Source organism: Neomonachus schauinslandi, chromosome 9 (genome assembly GCF_002201575.2).
Source record: "Neomonachus schauinslandi chromosome 9, ASM220157v2, whole genome shotgun sequence".
In the NCBI taxonomy this organism is placed as follows: domain Eukaryota; kingdom Metazoa; phylum Chordata; class Mammalia; order Carnivora; family Phocidae; genus Neomonachus; species Neomonachus schauinslandi.
Genome location: NC_058411.1, coordinates 119,883,364 through 119,893,169, shown reverse-complemented (window position 1 = coordinate 119,893,169; position 9,806 = coordinate 119,883,364). Strand labels below are relative to the sequence as shown.

At 36.8% G+C, this 9,806-nt stretch overlaps 3 non-coding genes across 3 annotated transcripts; all 3 read left to right on the top strand.

The window, feature by feature from the left end:
• The first annotated feature begins 3,879 nt into the window (after window positions 1–3,879).
• On the top strand, window positions 3,880–3,952 carry LOC123325951. Its single transcript, XR_006540784.1, has one exon. It is a non-coding gene; the product is annotated as a small nucleolar RNA SNORD107 (small nucleolar RNA).
• A 3,593-nt stretch (window positions 3,953–7,545) lies between these two features.
• On the top strand, window positions 7,546–7,612 carry LOC123325944. The gene has a single exon (XR_006540777.1). It is a non-coding gene; the product is annotated as a small nucleolar RNA SNORD64 (small nucleolar RNA).
• A 1,740-nt stretch (window positions 7,613–9,352) lies between these two features.
• Window positions 9,353–9,422, top strand: LOC123325950. The gene has a single exon (XR_006540783.1). It is a non-coding gene; the product is annotated as a small nucleolar RNA SNORD108 (small nucleolar RNA).
• Window positions 9,423–9,806: the final 384 nt, after the last annotated feature.

Genomic DNA, 9,806 nt, shown 5'->3' with positions numbered 1-9,806 from the left:
TGGTATCAGTCCATAACCTTAACACAAAAGAAAACCCTTAACCAGGAGGTTAAGTGGCTAAGCTAAGCCTCACATATGGCATCTTCCTCTTTCATACATACCTGAAGGGAAGAAAGGATGGGATGAAAGGCCTTGTAAGGCCACCTATGGAAGGAAACTGTGGTACTGAATCAGACTTTGCTCATTAAATCAAAGCATTTGGGATTGGAGATACTCCTTTTCATGGAAGATTATCTCAGTTGATGAGCTTCTACAGTGCCCTTGTGACTTGTGTGATCAGAATAGATGATATGATCCTGGAATAATCATCACTACCTACCAGTAAGTATTTCCTTATAAATTTTTAAATTAATGGAAGAACCTGGGTACTGGGAGCCAGGGAGATTTTATATTTGGGTAAGTTGTGTTACTTAAAATACAGATAACTTATACCCTAAAATGTAGTTGATACTCTTGAGTACAAATTATCCAGTTGCATCACTTAGTGATGTACTGAAAGTGTTTAGAGGAGTGGACAATCTCTTCCAGATGCCCAAATATCTAGGTCCAGTTTGAGTTGGTTATGCAATAGTGATGAACTCACTTTTAAAAGGAAGAGGGAAGAGTTTTTTTAGATTTCACTGCTAAGCTTTCAACTGGGCAATCAGTCAATATTTATTGATTGAAAGAGTAGTTGATAAAATAGGAGTTAAAGATTGGTTTTAACTCCTTAGTAACTTCAGACTGGTAGATTGCGCCACCGCCTTCTTTGATTTTTACCAAATAAAGGTTGTGTGTATATCACCATTTCCATCTTGTATTTTTTATTTTTAATTTTTAAAAAGATTTTATTTTTAAATAATCTCTATATCCAAAGTAGAGCTCCATATCACAGCACTGAGACTAAGAGTCATATGCTCTACTGAGTGAGCCAGCTAGGTACCCCTTCAATTTCCATCTTTTAAAGCATGACCTTTCAACTAATAGTCTCCCAAGGAAAAGGGACCCTCAAAATTACTGCAGTTGTTGTCACCAAATTTATATGGTCTCTCCCAAAGTAGTATCTAGTCTTGATGGCCACTATCAGGAAGGGAACATAAAGTAGCCAGGTCCTCCTTGGTTTAGTTGGTTTGTATAAGAGAGATGTGATACTTATTTTAGAGATTGTGAATGTTACAATGGAACTTCTTGGTTACTAGAGCCCTAGGCAAAGTACTTTATCAGGATCTTTGAAGGCAAAGCATTTCTGTTAAGATAAAATTGACTCTGATATATATGACTTAGAACTTCTGCTCTAAATTGTGTGGGTGGTATGCAAAGAGCCTTGTTTTATATGCAGTTGGCTCTCTGGACCTACTTTTGAATAATTTATGGTATTTTTTCCTGTTTTGAAAGGAAAACTTTCCTACTTGCATAGATCTGCTAATGTGGATGGTCCTTAGATTTTGGCATGAGTGATTGTGCATCTTTTTTTTTTAAGATTTTATGTATTTATTTGACAGAGAGAGACATCGAGAGAGGGAACATAAGCAGTGGGAATGGGAGAGGGAGAAGTAGGCTTCCCACTGAGCAGGGGGCCTGATGCTGGGCTTGATCCCAGAACCCTGGGATCATGACCTGAGCCGAAGGTGTAACAACTGAGCCACCCAGGCACCCCAATTGTGCATCATATTCAAAGAAAACCTGTTCTCTCATATTGCCTTAAGTAAAGTTGAACGCCACTTTCGCATGTGACAAGAACTCTGGATTCTGCAAGATGCTTACTTCTAATGGGTGTTTTGATTTGGTGGTAATATTCTCTGCCTAGAACTTCCTTGAATTGTTTGATAACCTTGATTGTGGGAACATATATTGAAAAAATACTTGGCACAGATACTCCTATAATTGCATGTGGTGTGTAAGTTGAATGTGGATCTTTTGTTATAGATTGCTAGATAGAAGCTTCTACAGAGTTCCGTTGTGAACACATAATAACATAAGAGTTTTCAAACATTCATGGCAGTAAATACTTTTCCCTTAGGATTTTTCCCATTCTGCATTCACATGAGTTATATGTTATATCTAAAGCACAGTTGGGCAATGACATCTTGATTTCCTGGTCATATTTATTAACAGTAACTTCATGAATATGTACACATTGCACACCAATATAGGTTTCTCATTGTGGTTCACATAACAGTTTCAAATAGAATTCTGGGATTTAATAGTTACGTTACCTTAAATCTTTATGGTTTTGAGTTTTTTTGTGGTATTTTGTGTTTATATGATCTGATAGGTAAACTGGGACTTAGTATAAAAGTGTGTAAAAAGTGATGTAGCTTCCTGACTTCATAAACTCATTACTCTTCAATCATGTAAAATTTTAGAAGTCCTGTAATTTTTCAGCTTTATCAATATGTAATTGATAAATAATGTATAATTTTAAGATGTGTTACATGATGATTTACTATACATCTATATTGTGAAAAGATTACTACAACAAGGTTAGTTAACACTCCAGCACCTTATATAGTTACCTTTTTTTTTTTGTGGCAAGAACATTTCAGATCTACTCTTGGCAAATTTCAAATATTATAATACAATACTGTTAACTGTAATCACCATGCTGTATATTAGATCCCTTGAACTTAACTCATCTTATAATTAAAAGTCTATACCCTTTGGAAGAATGAAGGGGGGGAAATTGGAGGGGAAGATGAACCATGAGAGACGATGGACTCTGAAAAACAAACAGGGTTCTAGAGGGGAGAGGGGTGGGAGAATGGGTTAGCCTGGTGATGGGTATTAAAGAGGGCACACACTGCATGGAGCACTTGGGTGTTATACGCAAACAATGAATCATGGAACACTACATAAGAAACTAATGATGTAATGTATAGTGATTAACATAGCATAATAAAAAAAAAAGTCTATACCCTTTGATAAGCATCTCCCCATTTTCCATACCCCGTCAGCGCAAGGCAACCACCATTATAGTCTGTTTCAGTGAGTTTAACTTTTTCAGGATTCCCATGCAGGTGATACCAGAAGTCTTTTTCTTTTCTTTCTTTCTTTTTTGGTGGGCAGCAAAGCAAGGTTGTTTGTTTTTTTTTTTTTAATTTAATTTAATTTTATTTTATTATGTTATGTTAGTCACCATACAATACATCATTAGTTTTTGATGTAGTGATCCAAGATGCATTGTTTTTGTATAACACCCAGTGCAAGGTTTATTGAATGATAGCAAAGTGGTAGTACAAAGCTCCCAAGGAGGGAGGGAACCCGAGGGGGTTGCCCAAAAATCTTGTAATTTTTGTAAACTGAACTGATGTTTTATTTCTTGTAGGTCTTAACTTGTAGTAAAATAATAATGTAGTAGAAAGTAACTTATGGAATTATGTGATAATAGTAATGCTTGTCTAGAATTTTTATAATCTGATTTCAGAGATAAGGAAAACAATTTATTGTGTTTATTTCCAATAAAACTTAATTGATTTCAGCAGGTAGTCAGTTACAGCCTCTGAGATTATATGAAGTTTTCAAATACATGTTATCCAGTTGATAATACATTGCCAAATTCTTACTCATCTTTGCATTCTAGTTCCCTTGGGACTGGCCATTCATATAATAAAGCTCAATATTTGAATTATAGTAAATAAGTAAAGCAAGATATTTTATAATTTTTGTTGTGTTGCAATTTTTTTAGTCTTATGAAGGTCTTTTTTGCCCACATAGTTGATGACTATGAAAGGAGGAGAGAATTTGACAACTCAATTTTCTGACATGTCACTGTGGATCCCACCCAGTAGTATCGCAAGGAAGCTGAAAACGGTGTTAGCTGCATTTAGGACAAACATAAACCACTCCAGGTAAAATAACCTTGTAAAGAAAAGTAATAGTGTATTATAGAGGCCTTGGCTAGGTTCATGATGACAAAGGACCTTGTCTGAACATAATGATTTCAAAATTTGAGCTTAAATGACACTCTGAAATCCAGTCAATGTGCCTCAATAGACTTTTCGGGGAACATTATTTTCAACAGAAAATTTGGCTTACTGTGAAAACTTTGAATACTTAGAAATGGCAGGTGTAGCCGTATACATTGCCAAGTCTTCTTTTTTAAATTTTCAAAAGATATTCTGAGCTCATTATTTTTCCCTTTTTTTTTTTTTTAAACATATATGCTGTTGAAAGCAAAAAAGGAAACTCCTCCTTAGATCCCAGAAGGCACACACATATGCTGAGACGGAAGTAAGGACATGTAAAAGGAGACAACTACCTCTTTGATCAAACATTGAATGCCAGAGTTGGAGGTGTCTGATGATGTCCAGGAAAGAGGGGAACTAATATTTGTGGAACATGTATTATGAAATACAGTGAGTATGGTAAGTGTCTTTACAGGGACACCATTGGTGTTTGAGGACAATTTTTTTGGTTTTGTTTTTCTTCAGTTGTGTGCAGTGATCAATGGGCATAGAACCTATCACAGAGTAGATGTTTAAGAAATGTGTCAGCATTGCTAATTTTTCTAAATGTTAGGGTGCAAGTTTTTAGATTTTTTTAAAGATTTTGTTCATTTATTTGTCAGAGAGAGAGAGCAAGAGAGAACACAAGCAGGGGAATGACAGAGGCAGAGGGAGAAGCAGACTTCCCGCTGAGCAGGGAGCCCGATGCGGGGCTTGATCCCAGGACCCTGGGATCATGACCTGAGCCGAAGGCAGACGCCTAACTGACTGAGCCACCCAGGTGCCCCGCAAATTTTTAGATTTATTATAGTTCCTCCCATGTAGTGGAATGTCTGATTAGAATCTATGCCTATCTAATAATCTAGCTCTATACTCTTAACATGGAAGTGGTCAGCTCTTCCTAAATAGGAGCCAGTAAGAACTATTTGGTGTTTATCTGTACTTGTTTTAGTGAAGCTAGGTACCTTTTTATGAAGTTTACAATGTGTTTGTGGGGATACCTTTTAGTCATTTTTGGTCAAAAAGTAGAAATAAAGTTCTGTTGGATTTTACAGGGGTGAGAGGATCTCTCTTGCTTAAGTGAGATGATGAAGGCTCAATAAGAGAGCAGTATTTGAAATCCAGTTCCAAGGATGTGTTTGTTCTAGATGTGAATGTTGATTAACGGCTTCAGGTATTAGCAGCAAGTCCATCCCTGCCAAAAGTGAGTAGACCATGAAGGGGAGCAACTGGGTGTTGGCTACAGTATACCTCATTCAACTTCTCAGATAATAGTTGAGGAACCTCAAGGGACTTTCTGTGTGCTAAAAGGGATGTGCCGTTTGGGCCCTGGTATCTTCTGGTGGCAAGGATGCAGACTGGCAGAAATTGTCCCAGTTTTTCTTCTGCATTCAATATCACCTCAGTTTTGCTCCAGAATCCATGTTGTTAACTCACGTTTTTTGCCTATAATTTAGGAAGTTCTAATGTGGAATAGAAATAGTAGGAGAAGACTTGACTGGGTTAATTTTCTTTGGTGAGCAAAATTAATCTTAAAAAGTAGATGACATAGCCAAGATTCAATGAAAAGCCTCATAGATCAGCCAGATGTTTGATGATTTTGAATCATTTGTCTTAGATTTACAGTTGATGAGAACACAGTGACCCAGAGAGGTTAGATATATGTACATCTGAAATCATGGGCGTTTCTGTTCCTATATTTTTAAATTTAAATTCAGTTAGACAACCTAAGGTACATCATTAGTTTCAGATGTAGAGTTCAGTAATTTCATCAGTTCCATATATAACACCTATGCTCATCACATCACATGCTCTCCTTAATGCCCATAACCCCATCCCCCTGCCCACCTCCCCTCCAGGAACCCCCAGTTTGTTTCCTGTAGTTAATTACCTATGAGTCTCTCATGGTTTTTCTCCTTCTTTGATAACTTCCCATTCAGTTTCCCTCCCTTCCCCTAAGATCCTCTGCACTGTTCCTTATATTTCACATATGAGTGAAACCAAATGATAATGGTCTTTCTGTGATTGACTTATTTCACTCAGCATAGTACCCTCCAATTCCATCCACATCGATGTAAATGGTAATATCTGTTCTCATATTATATAAAATTTATTTTTACCCCTATATAGTTTCTTTTTTTCCCTTTATTTTAAAAAAAGTTTTATTTAGGGGTGCCTGGGTGGCTCAGTCATTAAGCACCCTGCCTTCGGCTCAGGTCAAAATCCCAGGGTCCTGGGATTGAGCCCCACATCAGTCTCCCTGCTCAGCAGGAAGCATGGTTATCCATCTCTCACTCCCCCTGCTTGTATTCCCTCTCTCGCTATGTCTCTCTCTGTCAAATAAATAAAATCTTAAAATTTTTATTTAAATTATATTTGGTTAACATATAGTGTAATACTAGATTCCAGTATACAATATTGTGATTCAACACTTCCATACAATACCTGGTGCATCACAAGTGCACCCATCCCCCCACCTCCCCTTATTTGTGCAATTATTAACAGAAAGAAAGTTAAAAAGTACAGTTCCTGATAGGAGTAATTTATTGTGTATTAGGAGATCTATATTAGGAAAAGTAGTGTCTGCTCTATTCTTTCCATGATAATTTGGATTATATTGTCATATCACTTTGGTTCTTTGTATTAGAGATATTAGACCTCCTTCAGAATCCTCAACACTGTGTATCAGTGGACTTGTTGTTGGACTTTGTGGGTTTTTTTTTAAATTTTTTATTGTTATGTTAATCACCATACATTACATCATTAGTTTTTGATGTAGTGTTCCATGATTCACGGTTTGCGTATAACACCCAGTGCTCCATGCAGAACGTGCCCTCTTTAATACCCATCATCAGGCTAACCCATCCTTCAACCCCCTCCCCTCTAGAACCCTCAGTTTGTTTTTCAGAGTCCATAGTCTCTCATGATTCGTCTCCCCCTCCGATTTCCCTCCCTTCATTCTTCCCCTCCTGCCATCTCCTTTTTTTTTTTTTTTAACATATATTGTATTATTTGTTTCAGAGGTACAGGTCTGTAATTCAACAGTCTTGCACAATTCACAGCGCTCACCATAGCACATACCCTCCCCAATGTCTATCACCCAGCCACCCTGTGCCTCCCACCCCCCACCACTCCAGCAGGAATTCTTAATCTCAGGAAACAAACTGAGGTTTGCTGGAGTGGACTTTGTGTTTTATCTATTTGATTTTCCTTAATTTTATTTGACCATTCACATTGATTCTCACTTAGCTCTGGAATATTTTGGTGGATGTTTTCAATGTAATCTAGGTCCTTAAGATACTTGAATATTTCATTTTACAGTTTGTTGGATAATTTGCTTGTAGAAGTAGTTTATAAACTATTATATTTAGTTCTAAGACACCAAAGATCTTAATGTTATTCTGTCACATTGCTTCGGTTTTACTGTCTTTAATTTTTTCCCATATTGTTACCTTAATTCTGTGTAAGTTGAATGATATTGCTGCCATTTAACTTACATTGTTAAATGAAGATGATCATTCATTTTCCCAAGATAAAAGACTTTGCATTAGTAGAGATGTACTGTCTGCAGGTATTACTTGCTTTACAACTACAGTAGTAGTTGTTGGGAAAGACCTTAACTGGGTTTATGATGAGTTATGATTACAGAGCATGAAGAAGTGAAGCTCAATGTGAGTACACTGAAGTCCAGCCTAAGAGTCATTCCAAGTACTTGGGACACACGTATTCCGAACATAAGTTCTTAGCCTGTAAATTTCACATTATTTGGAGCAATACTGTGCAGATTAGGGAGAATAGAAGTGTGGGTTTTTCCAGTGAGATAAAGGGAAGTGAATTCTAAATTCCACTACTGCAGTTTCCTTATAGAGTATCTTCTATGTTTGTAACATTTGTATATCTCACCTGTCTTTTTCACTATGAATTTCAAGTAATAATTTCAAGAGAGTAAAGACTTGGTAGCTATTATGCTGGGTTTTTTTTTATATTAATTATCATCATTCAGGTCCAACCTTATACCTGTTTCCCAAGAGCATGTCCCCAAACTATGAGGCAGCTCCAATTCCCATATGAATAAGAAATAGCTAGTTTATTGTTGAGATATTGCTTTGGTCTGAAATGAGAGTTACACCTTAAGCAGAATGCTAAAGATACATCAGATGGATTACTAGAATTCTGTTAATAAGGTACTGTTTTCTGTATCTTAGCAAATTGTAGATGGAGATTTAGAAGTTTTTACTGATTCAAGGGGATGAAAGTGACATTTTGCAGTTGTTAATATTGAGCCCTAGAGAGGAGCTAATTTGCTAAGTACCATGCATTTTCTTTTGAATCAGGACTTTAATCTCCCATTATTCTTTATTATTATCTTTACTCGAATAAGTAATGGACCTTTTGTTATCTGTGATTGCCATTCTACAATTAGGTCCTTGTGATTTGCTTATTTTAGTTATGAGGGAGTTGAATAGTAATTAAACAGGTAATAAGGGAAAAACCTATAGAAATGTACCATGGGTAGTTGAATACACCAGGATCTTATTCTTAACCAGCTGAACTACCCAGGCGCCCCACCAGGATCTTATTCTTAAATAGTTATCTTAATTTGTTAAGGAGAATGTGTGGTGTGTGTGTGTATATAAATAATGTGGGTATTGATAAATGACAACTGATAGTTTATAGGGAAATCTTTTGAGGTCCAGAAAAATTACTTTCCTTTTTTTTTTTTTTTTTTTTAAGGAGCAAGGGGAGTAAGTCTTTTCACAGGTATTTCCCTTATTAAGTCTCTGTCCCTGATAGAAATTTTAGAATATTTATAACCTCATATTTGTTTGACCTCTCTCAGTGTTCCTGATTCTTCACAAATAGGGATATGCTGGATGAATTGAGAGAAATGAGCTACCCTTTCTACTAATTGAATTAAATTAGAAACGTAACATTTGGATAAGGAAGGAAGGAAATACACATTGGAGTCTGTTGACTTAGTCATTTGATCTTGGATGTTTGGTACAGCCTGGGGTGGTCAGTTATTATTACCGTGAGAAAGCATGCAGTGGTATTTGCTGGCTCAGCCCTGTCCAAATAATCTCATTCTTTTTCCTTTCCTTTTCTTTTCTTTTCTTTTTTTTCTTTTCTTTTCTTTATTTGAGAGAGAGAGAGCAAGCACAAGCAGTAGGGAGAGAGAGAGAATCTGAAGCAGACTCCACACTGAGTGCAGAGCCCGATATGGGGCTCAATCCTACAACCCTGAGTTTAGGACCTGAGCCAAAACCAAGAGTAGGCTTCTTAGTGGATTGTGTCACCTGGGCGCCCCCTGATAATTCCATTCTTGGGGTGCTGCTTCTTTATAAGTGATCTAAAGAAAATCCTCTATAATAGGAATCCCTGGAAGATGATTAGTTTTTCAGTTTTTATTTTTCTTTTGGGGGCGGGTGGCTTGATGATCAGACTCATTGTTTCTTGAACCTGATGAAAGTGCTCATTCCTAAAAGAGAATGTGGGGTTCAGCCAAGCTAATTTATGATAGGAGCGCTTTGTTGAGAGAGTATTAGAAGGAATGAGTTAGCAATAGGTGGTGAGAGCATTGTTGAATGAAAGGAAGGTAAGAAGGAAAAAAGACAAGGTTTAGTGATTATAGCATATCCTTTGTGTTGTAGAAGTGTGATGGAGACCTGTAAGTCGAGAGCAGTGTTAGGATTCTTTCAATTGTTGGAAATAGGAAAGCTCCCCTGTTTGAATATTTTACCAGTCAGGGTAGGTTAGGAGTCAGAATTAACTACCATTTACCCTCTCCTTTTTCGTTAACTTGAGTGTATGGGTCTCAGCCAGCTTTGGAATGTTAAATTCTGTGTGCCTTTTCTTGAGATGACTAGGCAGTATTATGTCCTC